Here is a 19,902-nt window from a genome sequence, read left to right as displayed (position 1 = left end):
TACAAAGTTGTTCATTTCATTTTTGTCTATCTGATGATGCTTGATTCAACATTTTCTGAGATTGTATCCTTGATGATGATTTATAGATCCGAGTAGTGTGATAGTTCTTGAGGATGAGATAGATTAGATGGAAGATCTTAGTATGTAGGGTGTTTAAGTTTAGATTCGTGTGATTCCCTTCTGGACTAGAGTTAGAAATACTAGTTTCTCTCAGATCAATTGGAACTATGTCTTAGACATTTCGACACCCAAAAGGTGTTCGATGAAATGTCTGACCAACTAGTGCCAGAGACTTATATTCCTAGTCTAAGAGATTAGTTGTCTAGGGTGTTTGTTGACGTGAATGAACTTGTTTGTCATGCCTGCTTGATCATGTTTCTCTAGCGAGAGCTAGGTTTGGAAGTGTTTGAGTTTGAGTAGCTTCTGTCAAGAGATTGGATTAGCTAAGTCGTGATGTTCATTGTTTAGGGATAGCTTGCTTGTGGCATGTTAAACACTATGTAGATTAAGAGACTCCACCGACATCAATTACTCCCATCCTTAGGAATTCTATCTTATCTGATTGTTTCTGCATCTTTAAGCTTGTTCTTTATTTCTGTTCCAATAGCTTGCTCATTTGTCTCTGCTCGTTTAGCTTATTTTTGCTCTCTTAAGTTATTGCATTTTAGCTCTTGTTTTGCAAACTCGTTTTGTTCTTGCATCTCGTTCACTCTAGGTTGTTAGACAAAAACTCATTTTGAATCTGGCTTAACTTGTGACTGCTTGATTGCATCTCGATTGTTAGTAAAGTTTCCCATTTGGATTGACACCTTCTGTACTAACACTGCATAAGGTTAATTGAGACCTGCTAGGAGACACAAAAATCCTAGTATCACCTACATTGTGGGAGGAGTCTAGATCATTCTAGTTTTTTTACAGAATCAGATCTTGTGAAGGTTTTATTAGTTTGATCTGATTGGCTGTGATTAAAGGACTCTTATATAAGGTATATATGAGTTTAAAAGTTGCTTACTTTTGTTGTTGTTGTTTTGTCTAGTCCAAAATGAGGATCTTGATTTCTCAAGTCCAATATATAGATGTTACAGAGCCTTTGTTGATCGAGGTTGATAGGATTTATCATCTTGCTTGTCCTGCCTCTCCTATCTTTTGTGTAAGATATATTGTTCTTATGTCGCTTTAGTGATATATCATGGTTTTTAGGTGTTTTTAGCCATGATATAAGTCTTATTTATAGAGTTTTTTTGGGTATTTTTAGAGTCTTTATAGGATTTAGCATGGATGAGAGCATAATGGAGCTAAATAAGAAGATTTGGAGCATAATCAAGCATTGAGCCTGAGTTACGAAGTTGGAAGACAAGTTCAGACATAAGCATCGGTCGATGCAAGTGATGGTGTCGATCAATGCATAATCTAACAGAAGAATCTGAAGTTTTCTCACAAGTTTTGAAGATTTACAGAATCACTCCAAAATTTTCCATATTTGCATCATTAGTCCCCATTCGTGTTTTAGGAATATATATATAGGATTTTTATGGTCATTGTTTAGACCTAAGCTTTATTTTTCCCTGCAATCTTTTGAGAGAAAACCCTGAGAGATTTTTAGAGAGTCTTTGGAGAGAAGAATCAAGACTCCTTCGAGAGAAGATTCAGAACTCCTTTTCTTCTTCCTTTAATCTCTTAATGCTATCTATTTTATTCATGATTTGTGTTCTTATAATTATGTCTGAGTAGATCTGCTTGTTAGGTTTAGAGTTTCTCATTAGGGATTTCATGGATTGTTATATTGATTGATTGTTTGGATTCATTATCTTTCTTGTTCTTCACTATAGGTTGTTTTTAATGCTAGATCTTTGATTAGTCATCTGGATTTAAATCTTAGGATTATTAATTGATATGATAATATAATTGATTTTCCTGACAAAAACCTTTGGTGAGCAAAATTACTTCTTGCAAAGAGATTTGATTTAGTAATTTTGTGAACTTATCTATACTTGATTTTATTGCTGGTTTTTAACTTGAATTTTGCAAAGAGATTTGGATTTTTGGGTTTTAAAACTTAGATAATATTTGCAGTGAGAACTGATTTATTTTACAATTATGTTTAGAGTTCTAGAATAGTGCTTAATTATTGAATCCTGCTTGCTTAATTAATTGATTTGATTTTCCATGATTTCCTGAAAATTTCCCTAGACCTTGCGTTTTTAATTCCTGAATTTACTTCTCTTTTATTTTCTGTTTAATCTTGCAATTTAATTACAATATTTCTGTTTAGCGTAATTAAAAGATTATTAAATCTATTGTGTGAATTTAGAGTCTTTGTGGATTCGATCCCTAAGTACTACAATTGATCTCTTAATTTGAGAAAGTAACTCAGGGTTAAATTTGAGCATATCAACAGGTTCCAACTCTTTTGATTCACCATTAGATTAAAGTCTTTGATTTTGTCTAAATTTTTCTTTTCTTATTTTACTCACACGCTTTTGTTAAGCTTACAAACCAAGAGTTAGGACAACTAGAGTGTGAAAACACAAAAGCAGCCAAGTCAGTGAAGATGGTCAAAACACTCATATTGAGACATGATGAGGCTGGAGTTTTGAGAGATCAAAAGGGCAATCTGCGCAACGAACAAGGCCAGAAACTTGATGCTGAAGGACGAGTTATTCAGGAAGAACTCGTCGTGGTTGAGGATGATGAACGTGGCGTCGAGCGACGCAACGATGGCATCGATCGACGCAACCAAGAAGGCATCAACCGACACAACATTGGCGTCGATCGACGCAATGCCAGAGCTGGTGCGAATGGTGCGGATTTGGATGGTAACGACCAGCATAACCCTCAGGGCAGAAGGGATAACAATGGAGTGCTTGTCAAGACTCTTGCGGACTTCAACATACTAGACTTGTTCTATGAGAATCGCTCCGCAATTGTCCCTCCTCCATTCCCCAGGAATGATTTTAAGCTGAAGCCTGCCTACTTTGCTCTTGTTGGACAAAGGCCATTCCATAACCTGCCACATGAGAAGCCTCTAGACCATATTAAGCATTTTGAGGATATAGTCACAAGCATAAAATCTAATGGAGTTGCAGAGGACTATCTCTATTGCAAACTCTTCCCCTACTCTCTTGTTGGGGAAGCCTCTCATTGGCTAAGGCAACTCAAACCAGGATCTCTGACGACCTGGAATGACATCAAGGTGGAATACTTGAACTACTTCTATGATGATGCAATGTCTGATGAGCTGCGGATTAAGCTTTCCACCTTTAGACAAGGACCTGTTGAATCTTACAAAGCTGCTTGGGTGAGGTTCAAAGCATATCAAAGAGACTGTCCACATCATGGGTTCTCAGAGGTGCAATTGATCAGCATCTTCTTTAGCGTTATTGACTGGAGGTATCAGATGGCTTTGGATGCTGCTAGTGATGAGAACTTCAAGACAATGTACCCGGATGAAGCTGAACAGTTGATAAAAATGCTAGCCTCAAGCAACAGTACCAAGAATGCAGACTTAGAGCGGAAAAGAGCACATGAAGGCAATGGTTCAAATCAGTTTGCTGCGGAGAATGCTAAGTTGGATACAGTCCACAATCTTCTTGTGGGAAAGAAGTCTGCCCATTTTGCTGAAGATGTTGAGACTTTTGAGCCAAAGCCAGAGATTACCAAAGAAGATGCCAACTATGTGTATGGAGCTGGGTATCAGGCACAGAAATTTGGCAATCAGCAAGGCAACAGACCTTTAGTGGGAACTTTTCAGGCTACACTCCTAAGCCGGATTACCAGGAGCAACAACAGAACAAAGGTTTTACAAGGACTTATGGTTCTTCTTCTTACCAACCCCTCTCTCCACCCAATTCAGAGAGCAAGATGGAATCAATGATTGAGCAGATTCTTCAAGGTCGTTAATAGTAGACTTCAATGGGAATATTGATTCTGTATACACTGAGCTGACTGGGAAGTTTTATGCATTAAACACTCATGTTAAGAAGCTGGAGAATCAAGTGATTCAGACTGTTGGGTCTGTTAAAAGACAAGAGGAACTTCTTTCTAGAAGAACATAGTCAAAACCCCAAGCATGCTTGTAATGTGATTTTGGTGAAGGAAGGAGACAAAGATACGTTAGTGGAGCCAGCATCGATCGACGCCATCACAATGCATCGATCGATGCAGTCACCATCCATCGAGGAAAACTCACTCCAGAATGAGAGCATCGATCGACACAACATTAGCATCGATCGACACCCCCTGCAAACAGCTTCGGTTTCTCTTCCAGTTCCACCAATCGATTCAGAAAAAGCTTATAAGCCTAAGGTCCCTTTTCCTAAGCCTAGGAGGGCTAAACAGGAGATTGAAAAAGCTAGATGCAAAGCTATGATGGACAAAGTAATGATTGAGATGCCTTTGATTGATGTTGTCAAGTTTTCTCCTGGGATTAAGCGATATGTGAAGAGGATGGTCACTAATGGTTTGAGTCATGAGGAAGGAGCTTTGCTAACCAAGGATGTCAGCTCAATTCTGTTGAATCAGCCTCCACAGAGGAAGAAAGAGAGGAAAGAGAAAGTGGTTGTCTCTGAGAAAGTGAGTGCAGTGATTCAGAGTAGGATTGCAGAGAAATTACCAGATCATGGAAGTTTTGTGTTAGATTGCTCTATCTCCATAGGAAGGTTTCCTCATTCTCTTTGTGATCTTGGTTCTAGTATTAACTTGATGCCACATTTTGTTACTGTAAGACTTGGGATGACAGATTTCAAGCCAACTAAGATATCTCTTATCTTAGTTGATCGATCCAGAAGGATTCCTAAAGGTGTTTTAGAGGATATTCCGATTCAGATTGGAGATTGCATGATTCCCACTGACTTTGTGGTGCTGGAATATGACAAAGAGCCTAGTGATCCTCTCATCTTAGGACGCTCTTTCTTGGCTACAGTTGGTGTCATCATAGATGTGAAGAAGGGACACATAGCCTTGAATGTAGAAGATTTGGTAATGAACTTTGAGATGGATAAGCTGAGAAGGGTTCTCATTATTGATGGTCAGACATTTTCTGTGGAAATTGTTTCTGATGATGATCCGCTAATAGAGCTCATAGAGTCATTACTACTGGGTATGTCAAAGAATTTCAAAGGTACAAAAACTGTTTTGCAGTTAACCAAGCCACGAGATTATCGTAGAGCGCTTGTTTCTTCTGTTGATGATTTTGCAGGACATAAAAGGCAGCCACCCATACCTCAATACCGCCCTGGTCCGGTTCCTCACATCCTTGGCAGATCTCATGTACCTACTGCCTACACATCCCCTTGGATGAAGTGGCCATTCTCTCGGAAGCATTCATTGCCATGTTCCGATCCACCAGATGCCTGAGATCCGACACAGTCAAGCTAATGACTGAAAACAAGCGCTTAGTGGGAGGCAACCCACTCATAGGTTTTTCTTTCCCACTTTGAGTCATTTTTATTCTTGCTTTGAGTCAGTTTGAAATTTGTATTGAATTATGAACTTCTATCTATCATGTTGCGTTTAATCTTGTGTTTGAGTGATTCTTAGCAGTGCTAATATCCAAGGAATGAGAGGAACACATATTAATCGCAGCTAACTCAGGAGTATTGTTCGAACTCTCTGCATCTGCAGAGTGCATCGACCGACACACTATCAGCATCAGTCGACACAGAACATCCGGTTTGGTAACACGATTTTGTTCACAATTTCAATACTTATTCGTTTTTGTTTATTTTTTTCGCCAATCTCTTACTTGATAACATTGGGGACAATGTTGTTTAAGTCTGGGGGAGGCAGTTACTAACTACGTTTTTGTTTTCGAAAAAAACAAAATTTTGTTTTATTGAGTCAAAATTTTTGTTGGGAACTATGATTTTTCTTTTTAGTGTACTGCCTTGGCTGATTAATGCTGCAGATTGAATCTAGAATCCGACTAATGAAAAATCCAAAGGCTGACCAGTGAACCAGAGACATCCGAATTTCCAACAGAATCCACAAAAGCCTGAGGTAATTTCTGTACTTTTCTTTTTACCTCATCAAGGAGATTGATGTTCATAGAGCTTGACTCCTTGTTCATACCTGACAAGTAAGATTAGAAAAAAAAATTAGTACTCCTCTCCCCTATTCAAGTTTAAAAGTCCCTGAGAGCTTTGTTTAAAAAAAAAAGAAGAGTGAATAAAATATGAAATGATTCTGATCATTTTAGAAAGGTAGGTAAATTACCAGTGACCTCATTATTCTTGGATGATCATGACATTACTTTAAAAATAAAATGAGTTCCTGCGTTTTCAAACCTCTTTCACAGGTCTAAGTTTATGTTTTGCTTGAGGGCAAGCAAAGGCTAAGTCTGGGGGAGTTGATATATCATGGTTTTTAGGTGTTTTTAGCCATGATATAAGTCTTATTTATAGAGCTTTTTTGGTATTTTTAGAGTCTTTTGAGTCTTTATAGGATTTAGCATGGATGAGAGTATAATGGAGCTAAATAAGAAGATTTGGAGCATAATCAAGCATTGAGGCTGAGTTACGAAGTTGGAAAACAAGTTCAGACATAAGCATCGGTCGATGCAAGTGATGGTGTCGATCGATGCATCATCTAACAGAAGAATCAGAAGTTTTCTCACAAGTTTTGAAGATTTACAGAATCGCCCCAAAGTTTTCCATATTTGCATCATTAGTCCCAATTCGTGTTTTAGGAATATACATGATATATCATGGTTTTTGTGGTTTTTAACCATGATATAAGGAGTCTTTTAGAGTATTTTGATTTGTTTTCTAGGATGTTTTTGAGTCTTTGCAGGTTTTCTAGGACTTTGGCACATATGGAGCAAAGTGGAGCAATTTGGATCATTTTGGAGCATAAATCTCGAAGAATCAATTTGGACTCGGATCGGAACAAGGGCATCGACCGACACCACTCAAGAGCATCGGTCGACACCCTCTTCAGCTGATGAAGAATCACAAATTTGGAAGTTTTACAAAGTTGTCCGAAGTTTTCCATATTTGCAACACAAGTCCCTGACGTGTTTTAGGACATATAAATAGTATTTTTAGGTTTTACAAACCCTTAAGTTATTTTCTAGCAAGTTTTCTTTTTCTGTACCCCCGTGAGATTTTGAGAGCTTTGGAGAGAGAGATCTGCTTTGAGAGAAGAATTCTTGAACTCCCTTTTACTCTTTTAATTTCAATTGCTTATTATTCAGAATTATGTCTTGTTCTTCATTAAACATGTCTGAGTAGTTTGCTTGTTAGGTTTAGGGTTTTTCACAGGGATTTTATGATTTATTAGATCTATTTATTTATGATTCATTATCTTTCTAGATCTTCATCTTAGGTTGTTCTTCACATTAATTCTTGATTGATCACCTAGAATTAATACTTTAGGAAAATAAATTGATATGAGAATATAATTGATTTTCCTGATAAAACCTTTTGATGAGCAAAATTACTTCTTGCAAAGAGATTTGATTTAGTAATTTTGTGAACAATCGAACATGTTTTTAAAGCTGATTTTTAACCTAGAATTTTACAAAGAGATTTGGATTTTCTGGTTTTAAATTTAGATAATATTTGCAGTGAGAACTGATTTATTTTACAAAAGAGTTTAGAGTTCTAGATCTATTCTTAATTGCTTGAATCCTAATTATTTCTTGCTTTAATAATTTGTAATTTCCTGAGAAATTCCCTAAGCCTAGCTTTTTGATCTTCTGAATTTACAACAGTTTAATTTAATATGTTGCATTGTCTTTTTAATTTAAATTATCTTGTTTAGCGTAATTCATAAAACTCTATAATTTATTGTGTAGACTTGAGTCCTTGTGGAATTCGACCCCTAAGTACTGCAGTGACCTCTTAATTTGAGAGAGTAGCTCTAGAGTTTAATTTGAGCATATCAAATTTTGGCACCGTTGTCGGGGACTCTTTGATCTACCATTAGATTTGAGTTTTTAATTTCTTCTAAATTTTTCTTTTTATTTTCTACTAACACGCTTTTGTTTCTCTTCTCTTGTGTGTTTCATGTACATGCCTAATAGGCCTAACACAAGGAGCAACAAGACCGGTTTTACTGTGAAACTTTCAAACCAAGAGTTGGGAAAACTTGAGCGTGAAAACCGAAAAGCAGCCAAATCGTTGAAGATGGTTAACACAATCAATCTGATGTGTGATGCGAATGGTGCTTTGAGGGATCAAGAGGGCCACTTGCGCAATGAGCAGGGCCAAAAGATTGATGCAGATGGCAACGTGATTGCTGAAATCGTTGTCGCTGACGAGAATGTTGATGGTGTCAATCGACACCAACAAGGCATCGATCGACACCCACCTGTAGCAGACGTACGTGGAGCTGCCAACCACGTCCAGAATCCGGTTCGAAGACAGGAGCACAACCGGGACTTAATCACAACCATTGCTGACTTTAACCGGGCTGATTTGATGTATGAGAACCGGTCTGCAATTGTTCCTCCTCCATTCCCCAGGAATGATTTTGAGCTTAAGCCTGCTTACTTCCAGCTAGTTGGGCAAAGACCTTTCTCAAACCTGCCCCATGAGAAACCTCTAGATCAAATTGAGCACTTTCAAGACCTTGTGACTAGTATCAAAGCTAATGGAGTGACTGAAGACTACATCTACTGCAAGCTTTTTCCATACTCACTTGGGGGAGAAGCATCTCATTGGTTGAAGCAGTTGCCAGCTGGATCTTTGATATCTTGGCAACAAATCAAGGTGGCTTTCCTGAATTATTTCTATGATGATGCAATGTCAGATGAGCTGAGAGTCAAGCTTTCCTCTTTCAAGCAAAAACCTGATGAAGCTTTCAAGGCAGCTTGGGTGAGATTCAAGGCTTATCAAAGGGATTGTCCACACCATGTCTTTTCAAGAGTACAATTATTGAGTATCTTCTTTAGAGGAATTGATTGGGAATACCAGTTAGCTTTGGATGCTTCCAGCCATGGGAAGTTCAAGACGAGATATCCAGAAGAAGCTGAGAATTTAATTGAGAATCTAGCCTCCAGCAATAGCACTAAGAGAGCAGATGCTGAAAGGAAGAAAGTGCATGGAGGATATGATGCAAAACAGCTACCTTTTGTTAATGCCAATCTGTATTCAGTTCACAATCTTCTAGTGGGTAAGAAGTCAGTCCAATTTGCTACTGAGGTTGAGACATTTGAGCCAGAGCCAGAGAATATAGAGGAGAATGTCAACTATGTGTATAAAGTTGGGTATCAAGGACAGAGATTCGGTAACCAGCAAGGCAACAGACCTTACAGTGGGAACTCTTCAGGGTACATCCCCAAACCTGACTTTCAGAAGCAGCAACAAGGGAGCAACTTCACAAGGACTTATGGGAACTCTTCCTTTCAGTCTCCACTTCCACAAACTCCTTTTGAGAGTCGAATGGAGGCCATGCTTGAGCAACTTTTGCAAGGTCAGGAGAATTTGACTGTGACATTCAATGGGAAGATTGTTAATGTCTACACAGAGCTTACTGGAAAGATTGATGCGCTAAATGTACATGTTAAGCAATTGGAGATTCAAGTGGCACAGACTGCTGGGTCTGTTAAAAGGCAAGAGGATTTTCTTCCTGGAAGAACTGAATCAAACCCCAAACATGCTTGCAATGCCATTTCAGTGAGAGATGAAGATGATAGTGAAATTGATTTTGTAGAAGAGGGGGAAAAATCGGCAGAACCCGAGACGGAGAATTTGACTTCAGATGATGGTGTCGATCGACACCACCTGGGTGTCGGTCGACACCCCTCTCAGACAGAACCCGAAACTGCAAAATCTCAGGTTTCAGCTGCTGAAAGGGTGTACCAACCGAAGATTCCTTTTCCTAAGCCAAGAAATTCCAAGCAGGAGATGGAGGAAGCTAGATGCAAGACTATGATGGATAAGGTGATGATAGAGATGCCTTTGATTGATGCAGTAAAGCTTTCACCACCACTTAAGCGGTATGTGAAGAGAATGGTATCCAATGGTTTGAGTCCTGAAGAAGGAGCTTTGTTAACTAAGGATGTTAGTGCAATTCTGTTGAACCAGCCTGTTCAAAGGAGGAAAGAGAGGAAGCAAGAAGTGGTAGTCTCTGAGAGAGTGAGTGCAGCAATTCAGTGTAGGACCGCAAAGAAGTTACTAGATTCTGGAAGCTTTGTACTTGATTGCTCAATCTCATCAGGAAGGTTTTCTCACTCACTTTGTGATCTTGGGTCTAGCATCAACTTGATGCCACATTATGTTGCTGTGAGACTTGGGATGACAGAATTCAAGCCAACTCAGATTTCTCTTATCTTAGCTGATCGCTCCCGAAGAATTCCTGAAGGTGTTTTAGAAGATATTCCAATTAAGGTTGTAAACTTCATGATTCCCACTGAATTTGTGGTGCTGAAGTATGATAAAGAGCCTAAAGACCCTCTCATCTTAGGAAGATCTTTCTTGGCTACAGCTGGTTCTGTCATAGATGTGCAGAAGGGACACATAACACTGAATGTAGAGGGTTTAAGTATGAAGTTTGAGATGCATAAGCTGAGGAGAGCTCCTACTATTGATGGACAGACTTTTTTCCGTTGAGAAGATTGCTGAGATAAGCTGCAAAGTTTCTGCTACACGAGCAACAGACTCAGACTCAGTGTCGACCGACACCCTATCAACATCGGTCGACACTCCTCCACATCTGAAACTGAACTTGTCCACAACTGATGCTCTAAGTCAGAAATCTGTTCCCAAACAGAAACCTCCCCACTCCACACTCCAGAGTTCTCATGTAAGGTCAAGGTACACATCTTCTTCACCCAAACCCTCTCAAATCATCAATAAGACTTTCAAAGGTGCAAAAACTGTTTTGCAGTTAACCAAGCCACGAGATTATCGTAGAGTGCTTGTTTCTTCTGTTGATGATTATGCAGGACATAAGAGAAGCAAACCCATCCCTAAATCCCGCCCTGGTCCTGTTCCTCACATCCTTGGCAGACCTCATGCACCTAAAGCTTATACACCACCCTGAATGAAGAGGACATTCTCTCGGAAGCATGCATTGCCATGTTCTACTCCACCGGACGCTTGAGCTTCACAACAGTCAAGCTAATGACTGAAAATAAGCGCTTAGTGGGAGGCAACCCACTTCTAGGTTTTTCTTTTCCTTTTGAGTCATTTTTCTTTTTGCACTGAGTCAGTTTTTGTTTGAATTTTGTTTGAAAATATGAACTATCTATCTATCATGTTGCTTTTAACTTGTGTTTGAGTGTTTCTTAACAGAATACTCATCCATGGATTGACCTGACAATTCAACAACACAACTAACTGCAACTAACAAGGAGTTTCGGCCAAAAACACCATTCGTGATGAGTGTCGATCGACACTGAAATGGTGTCGGTCGACACCGCTGGGTAACCCGAGAATCAGTTCATCTTTTCATTACAGTTTCAATACGTTTTTGTTTCTTTTTGCTTTCCTCTTACTTGAAAACACTGGGGACAGTGTTGTTTAAGTCTGGGGGAGGTTGTCTACTAACTACGTTTTTGTTTTTGAGTTTCAGTTGTGTCAGTCAAAACCATAAAGTTTGAGTCAAATTTTTCAAAATTTTTCTTTTTGTCTTTGGGAATTATGATCTTGATTAATGATTTCTCTTATTTGGCTAACATTCTAATGATTATTTGTTAATGCTTGATCTCAGAACTTAAGCTTAGAAAGACTGTGAGCTTTATCAACAATCCTGAAAGCCCTTATTCAATGGATATCTGGTTAAACCAACGGTGTTTCAACTTTTATCAAGATTTTAACCGGACTTAATCTCTTACTTTGGGGTTGGAAATCAGTGGACTAGACTTCTTCTTCGGGCCATACAAGTCTGTGCAATTTTTCAAAGTATGTCTCCCCTCTCTCTTCCCTTCAGTACTTAAGAAAAAAAAAAGAGAATAAAGGATGAGATGATTTTGATCAGTTTAGAGAGGTAGGTAAATTACATGTGACCTCATTATTATACTCTTGAGTCAAATGATCACACAAAGCTTGGAAGTGAGGGGTAGGTAAATTACCGATGACCTCGGTATTCGTTTACACCTTTGTTTAAAAAAAAGAAAAAAAAAAGAAAAAATTTGAGAGAAATCAACTCCTTTGAAGTGAGAAAAGGGAGAGGAAAGGAGATGTATGAAGAATGCATTGGCTTGAAAAGAGTCCATATGCCACTGATCGATACACCCAAGGTAAGAACTCACATGTACTTGCTTTAAATTATGTAATGAGATGAACAATGGTGAGACTAGAGATTCCAGAGGATTGTGGGATTTGAGTAAGGAATGTTGATGCTTATTATGGTTAATTATAAGAAGTAAGTTTTTGAGTCAGTAAATGAAGAGTGCGAATAAGAATCATCATGCAATTGAGTGAGTTCCCAGTTTTCAAACCTCTTTCACAGGTCTAAGCTTATGTTTTGCTTGAGGGCAAGCAAATACTAAGTCTGGGGGAGTTGATATATCATGGTTTTTGTGGTTTTTAACCATGATATAAGGAGTCTTTTAGAGTATTTTGATTTGTTTTCTAGGATGTTTTTGAGTCTTTGTAGGTTTTCTTGGACTTTGGCACAAATGGAGCAACGTGGAGCAATTTGGATCATTTTGGAGCATAAATCTCGAAGAATCAATTTGGACTCGGATGAAAACAAGGGCATCGATCGACACCACTCAAGAGCATCGGTCGACACCCTCTTTAGCCGATGAAGAATCATAAATTTGGAAGTTTTACAAAGTTGTCCGAAGTTTTCCATATTTGCAACACAAGTCCCTGACGTGTTTTAGGACATATAAATAGTATTTTTAGGTTTTACAAACCCTTAAGTTATTTTCTAGCAAGTTTTCTTTTTCTGTACCCCCGTGAGATTTTGAGAGCTTTGGAGAGAGAGATCTGCTTTGAGAGAAGAATTCTTGAACTCCCTTTTACTCTTTTAATTTCAATTGCTTATTATTCAGAATTATGTCTTGTTCTTCATTAAACATGTCTGAGTAGTTTGCTTGTTAGGTTTAGGGTTTTTCACAGGGATTTTATGATTTATTAGATCTATTTATTTATGATTCATTATCTTTCTAGATCTTCATCTTAGGTTGTTCTTCACATTAATTCTTGATTGATCACCTAGAATTAATACTTTAGGAAAATAAATTGATATGAGAATATAATTGATTTTCCTGATAAAACCTTTTGATGAGCAAAATTACTTCTTGCAAAGAGATTTGATTTAGTAATTTTGTGAACAATCGAACATGTTTTTAAAGCTGATTTTTAACCTAGAATTTTACAAAGAGATTTGGATTTTCTGGTTTTAAATTTAGATAATATTTGCAGTGAGAACTGATTTATTTTACAAAAGAGTTTAGAGTTCTAGATCTATTCTTAATTGCTTGAATCCTAATTATTTCTTGCTTTAATAATTTGTAATTTCCTGAGAAATTCCCTAGGCCTAGCTTTTTGATCTTCTGAATTTACAACAGTTTAATTTAATATGTTGCATTGTCTTTTTAATTTAAATTATCTTGTTTAGCGTAATTCATAAAACTCTATAATTTATTGTGTAGACTTGAGTCCTTGTGGAATTCGACCCCTAAGTATTGCACTGACCTCTTAATTTGAGAGAGTAGCTCTAGGGTTTAATTTGAGCATATCAATATATAGGATTTTTATGGTCATTGTTTAGACCTAAGCTTTATTTTTCCCTACAACCTTTTGAGAGAAAACCCTGAGAGATTTTTAGAGAGTTTTTGGAGAGAAGAATCAAGACTCCTTCCAGAGAAGATTCAAAACTCCTTTTCTTCTTCCTTTAATCTCTTAATGTTATCTATTTTATTCATGATTTGTGTTCTTACAATTATGTCTGAGTATATCTGCTTGTTAGGTTTAAGGTTTCTCATTAGGGATTTCATTGATCGACGCAACCAAGAAGGCATCGACTGACACAACATTGGCGTCGATCAACGCAATGCCAGAGCTGGTGCGAATGGTGCGGATTTGGATAGTAACGACCAGCAAAACCCTCAGGACAGAAGGGATAACAATGGAGAGCTTGTCAAGACTCTTGCGGACTTCAACAGATCATACTTGTTCTATGAGAACCGCTCCGCAATTGTCCCTCCTCCATTCCCCAGGAATGATTTTAAGCTGAAGCCTGCCTACTTTGCTCTTGTTGGACAAAGGTCATTCCATAACATGCCGCATGAGAAGCCTCTAGACCATATTGAGCATTTTGAGGATATAGTCACAAGCATAAAAGCTAATGGAGTTACAGAGGACTATCACTATTGCAAACTCTTACCCTACTCTCTTGCTGGGGAAGCCTCTCATTGGCTAAGGCAACTCAAACCAGGATCTCTGAAGACCTGGAATGACATCAAGGTGGCATACTTGAACTACTTCTATGATGATGCAATGTCCGATGAGCTGCAGATTAAGCTTTCCACCTTTAGAAAAGAACCTGCTGAATCTTACAAAGCTGCTTGGGTCAGGTTCAAAGCATATCAGAGAGACTGTCCGCATCATGGGTTCTCAGAGGTGCAGTTGATCAGTATCTTCTTTAGCATTATTGACTGGAGGTATCAGATGGCTTTGGATGCTGCTAGTGATGGGAACTTCAAGACAAGGTACCCAGATGAAGCTGAACAGTTGATAGAAAGGCTAGCCTCAAGCAACAGTACCAAGAATGCAGACTTAGAGCGGAAAATAGCACATGAAGGCAATGGTTCAAATCAGTTTGCTGCGGTGAATGCTAAGTTGGATACAGTCCACAATCTTCTTGTGGGAAAGAAGTCTGTCCATTTTGCTGAAGATGTTGATACTTTTGAGCCAAAGCCAAAGATTACCAAAGAAGATGTCAACTATGTGTATGGAGCTGGGTATCAGGCACAGAAATTTGGCAATCAGCAAGGCAGCATGCCTTATAGTGGGAACTTTACAGGCTACACTCCTAAGCCGGATTACCAGGACCAACAACAGAATAAATGTTTTACAAGGACTTATGGTTCTTCTTCTTACCAACTCCTCCCTCCACCCAATTCAGAGAGCAAGATTGAATCAATAATTGAGCAGATTCTTCAAGGTCAACATAAGTTAATAGTAGACTTCAATGGGAAGATTGATTCTGTATACACTGAGCTGACTGGGAAGTTTGATGCATTAAACACTCATGTTAAGAAGCTGGAGAATCAAGTGATTCAGACTGCTGGGTCTGTTAAAAGACAAGAGGAACTTCTTTCTAGAAGAACAGAGTCAAAACCCCAAGCATGCTTGTAATGTGATTTTGGTGAAGGAAGGAGACGTAGATACGTTAGTGGAGCCAGCATCGATCGACGCCATCACAATGCATCGATCGATGCAGTCACCATCCATCGAGGCAAACTCACTCCAGAATGAGAGCATCGATCGACACAACATTAGCATCGATCGACACCCCCTGCAAACAGCTTCGGTTTCTCTTCCAGTTCCACCAATCGATTCAGAAAAAGCTTATAAGCCTAAGGTCCCTTTTCCTAAGCCTAGGAGGTCTAAACAGGAGATTGAAGAAGCTATGATGGACAAAGTAATGATTGAGATGCCTTTGATTGATGTTGTCAAGTTTTCTCCTAGGATTAAGCGATATGTGAAGAGGATGGTCACTAATGGTTTGAGTCATGAGGAAGGAGCTTTGCTAACCAAGGATGTCAGCTCAATTCTGTTGAATCAGCCTCCACAGAGAAAGAGAGAGAGGAAAGAGAAAGTGGTTGTCTCTGAGAAAGTGAGTGCAGTGATTCAGAGTAGGATTGCAGAGAAATTACCAGATCATGGAAGTTTTGTGTTAGATTGCTCTATCTCCACAGGAAGGTTTCCTCATTCTCTTTGTGATCTTGGTTCTAGTATTAACTTGATGCCACATTTTGTTACTGTAAGACTTGGGATGACAGATTTCAAGCCAACTAAGATATCTCTTATCTTAGTTGATCGATCCAGAAGGATTCCTAAAGGTGTTTTAGAGGATATTCCGATTCAGATTGGAGATTGCATGATTCCCACTGACTTTGTGGTGCTGGAATATGACAAAGAGCCTAGTGATCCTCTCATCTTAGGACGCTCTTTCTTGGCTACAGCTGGTGCCATTATAGATGTGAAGAAGGGACACATAGCCTTGAATGTAGAAGATTTGGTAATGAACTTTTAGATGGATAAGCTGAGAAGGGTTCTCACTATTGATGGTCAGACATTTTCTGTGGAAATTGTTTCTGATGATGATCCGTTAATAGAGCTCATGGAGACATTACTGCTGGGTATGTTAAAGAGTTGGAACCTGTTGAGAAAGTGAGTAAGCAAGCTGTTAAGCTTGAAGATTGGAGTGGAGATCATCTAATCAATACTAGAGACCATGATGAGGTTCTCATTCATGACAAGTTGCTGATAGATGATGTTTTTGTATTGGAAACACGGATTTCGGAGGTTAGTTGCAGAATCGTTGAAGAAACACGATTTGCAGGCTCAGCATCGATCGATGCAGCTGTTGCATCGATTGACACACCTCCACGAGAACGTCCAGACTTGTCCAAAACCGAAGATTCTCGAGTAGATTCCTTAGTTGCAAGTCCTAGACCGGTTGTAAATCTGAAATCTCACCATTCCACAGCCAAAAACCCACATGTAAAGCCAAAGTATGCATTTTCTTCACCCCAACCTTCTCCATTCATCAATAAGAATTTCAAAGGTACAAAAACTGTTTTGTAGTTAACCAAGCAACAAGATTATCGTAGAGCGCTTGTTTCTTCTGTTGATGATTTTGCAGGACATAAAAGGCAGCCACCCATACCTCAATACCGCCCTGGTCCGGTTCCTCACATCCTTGGCAGATCTCATGTACCAACTGCCTACACACCCCCTTGGATGAAGAGGCCATTCTCTCGGAAGCATTCATTGCCATGTTCCGATCCACCAGATGCCTGAGATCCGACACAGTCAAGCTAATGACTGAAAACAAGCGCTTAGTGGGAGGCAACCCACTCATAGGTTTTTCTTCTCCACTTTGAGTCATTTTTATTCTTGTTTTGAGTCAGTTTGAATTTGTATTGAATTATGAACTTCTATCTATCATGTTGCGTTTAATCTTGTGTTTGAGTAATTCTTAGCAGTGCTAATATCCAAGGAATGAGAGGAACACATATTAATCGCAGCTAATTCAGGAGTATTGTTCGAACTCTCTGCATCTGCAGAGTGCATCGACCGACACACTATCAGCATCACTCGACACAGAACATCCGGTTTAGTAACACGATTTTGTTCACAATTTCAATACTTATTCGTTTTTGTTTATTTTTCTTCGCCAATCTCTTACTTGATAACACTGGGGACAGTGTTGTTTAAGTCTGGGGGAAGCAGTTACTAACTACGTTTTTGTTTTCGAAAAAAAAAATTATTGAGTCAAAAATTTTGTTGGGAACTATGATTTTTCTTTTTAGTGTACTGCCATGGCTGATTAATACTGCAGATTGAATCCAGAATCCGACTAATGAAAAATCCAAAGGCTGACCAGTGAACCAGAGACATCCAAATTTCCAACAGAATCCACAAAAGCCTGAGGTAATTTCTGTACTTTTCTTTTTACCTCATCAAGGAGATTGATGTTCATAGAGCTTAACTCCTTGTTCATACCTGACAAGTAAGATTAGAAAAAAAAATTCGTACTCCTCTCCCTTATTCAAGTTTAAAAGTCCCTGAGAGCTTTGTTTAAAAGAAAAGAAGAGTGAATAAAAGATGAAATGATTTTGATCAGTTTAGAGAGGTAGGTAAATTACCAGTGACCTCATTATTCTACTCTTGAGTCAAATGATCACACAAAGCTTGGAAGCGAGGGGTAGGTAAATTACTGATGACCCCATTATTCGCCTACAACTTTGAGAAAAAAAAGGATAGTAAAAAAAAATAGCAAAGCTCAAAGGAAGATAAAAAATAGAATAAGTCTGGGGGAGAGAAAGAGTACCACATGTGGTAAAAGATATGTTTTGCTTGTTATGGTATTGTACGGGAATGAGTCTAGAAGGTTCTTGATATTGATCAAATTGATGGACTCACCGATGAAGGCTTAATGGAGGAAGTAGTGGAATTTGGTTTGAATTTGGGATGCTATGAAAGTCAACGGAGAAGTACATGGTGGTTTGATTTGGATTTGTCTGCTAAGCATATGGATTATGGTTTGGATAATCATGGCATTACTTTAAAAAGAAAATGAGTTTCTGCGTTTTCAATCCTCTTTCACAAGTCTAAGTTTATGTTTTGCTTGAGGGCAAGCAAAGGCTAAGTCTAAAGGAGTTGATATATCATGGTTTTTAGGTGTTTTTAGCCATGATATAAGTTTATTTATAGAGTCTTTTTTGTATTTTTAGAGTCTTTTGAGTTTTTATAGGATTTAGCATGGATGGAGCATAATGGAGCTAAATAAGAAGATTTGGAGCATAATCAAGCATTGAGGCTGAGTTACAAAGTTGGAAGACAAGTTCAAACATAAGCATCGGTTGATGCAAGTGATGGTGTCGATCGATGCATCATCTAACAGAAGAATCGAAAGTTTTCTCACGAGTTTTGAAGATTTACAGAATCGCCCCAAAGTTTTCCATATTTGAATCATTAGTCCTCATTCGTGTTTTAGGAATATATATAGGATTTTTATGGTCATTGTTTAGACCTAAGCTTTATTTTTCCCTTCAACCTTTTGAGAGAAAACCCTGAGAGTTTTTAGAGAGTATTTGGAGAGAAGAATCAAGAACTCCTTCCAGAGAAGATTTAGAACTCCTTTTCTCACTACAAAAAATTGTGTGTCTTTTATCACTTAGATTGTATCACAAATCTAAGTAATGTTATTTTAAATCATTTATTTATAAATGAAGTAAATATAATGACTCAGCATCATTTGTATTAACTAATGTTTTAATTAACCTGTTTGACATCAATTAAATAAAATTGATACAATTTTTACTAGTTTGTATTACTTTTTAAAAAACGATATAAAGTAAAAAAACTTACATCATTTAGATAACTGATGTATCTATTAATTTTTGATAAAATCATTTTGATAAATGATACAAAATTTACATCATTGAGAAAACTGATGTTAAAATAAATTATATTAACATAATATACACATTTAGTTTTTAGAATTAAAAGGTAACGTAAACAAAAAAAAGTAACGAAGATTTTTCATTGGCTAGTCAACAGTTATAAGGATTGAACTGTAGTTTATTATCCACCGTTCATAAATTTAATCCAACAGATAAAGTATTTTTTTCTTTTTCTATTTTTGTCAAAGCTTCTCTCTTTTTTTTTTGTTGTCATCCAAACTTATACCCTTCTATATTATCTTTTGTCGTTCTCCTTTCTCACAACTTCTCCTTCCTCACATCATCTCATTTGTTCTTCATCATAGTAATTTTGTGGTGATTAGGTTTGGCATGTTTGATGACCAATATCCAACGGCAATAAATTAGTATAGATCAACACTACAAGAAAACAGGGTAATTTCCGACGGACGTACTGACGGAAATTTGTCTGTCGGAGATTACCGACGGATTTCTGACAGTTATCTGACGCTGAATGATTTCGTCGGTTTTTCGTCGGTAAGTTACCGACAGACTTTATCCGTCGGAAAACCGTCACTTTTTCCGACGGATATAGTCCGTCAGTATTATCCGTTGGAAATCCGTCGGAAAATATGTCCGTTTTACATTTTTCGAATTATCGACGGATTTCCGACGACCCAAAGTATCCGTTCTTATAGCCGTTTTATGACCGTTGCAGTTTCAAAATTTACCGACGTATTACTGACGGATTACCGACGGAAATCATTCTATAGTTGATATGCATTTCAGATTCATGAGGAAGGAAGTAGGCGGAGAACAACCGATTCGGGTATATCATCTCATACAAG

At 38.1% G+C, this 19,902-nt stretch overlaps 2 non-coding genes across 2 annotated transcripts; both read right to left on the bottom strand.

Annotated features, from left to right (window-relative positions):
- Positions 1-3,235: 3,235 nt before the first annotated feature.
- On the bottom strand, positions 3,236-3,342 carry LOC147945279 (small nucleolar RNA R71). The gene has a single exon (XR_015597943.1). It is a non-coding gene; the product is annotated as a small nucleolar RNA R71 (small nucleolar RNA).
- A 5,411-nt stretch (positions 3,343-8,753) lies between these two features.
- LOC147945278 (small nucleolar RNA R71) lies at positions 8,754-8,860 on the bottom strand. The gene has a single exon (XR_015597923.1). It is a non-coding gene; the product is annotated as a small nucleolar RNA R71 (small nucleolar RNA).
- Positions 8,861-19,902: the final 11,042 nt, after the last annotated feature.

The sequence above is a fragment of the Camelina sativa genome, chromosome 4 (genome assembly GCF_030686135.1).
Source record: "Camelina sativa cultivar CO46 ecotype springtype chromosome 4, ASM3068613v1".
NCBI classification, from domain to species: domain Eukaryota; kingdom Viridiplantae; phylum Streptophyta; class Magnoliopsida; order Brassicales; family Brassicaceae; genus Camelina; species Camelina sativa.
The sequence above is the reverse complement of the archived record's forward strand: the minus strand, read 5'-3'. Positions and strand labels throughout refer to the sequence as shown.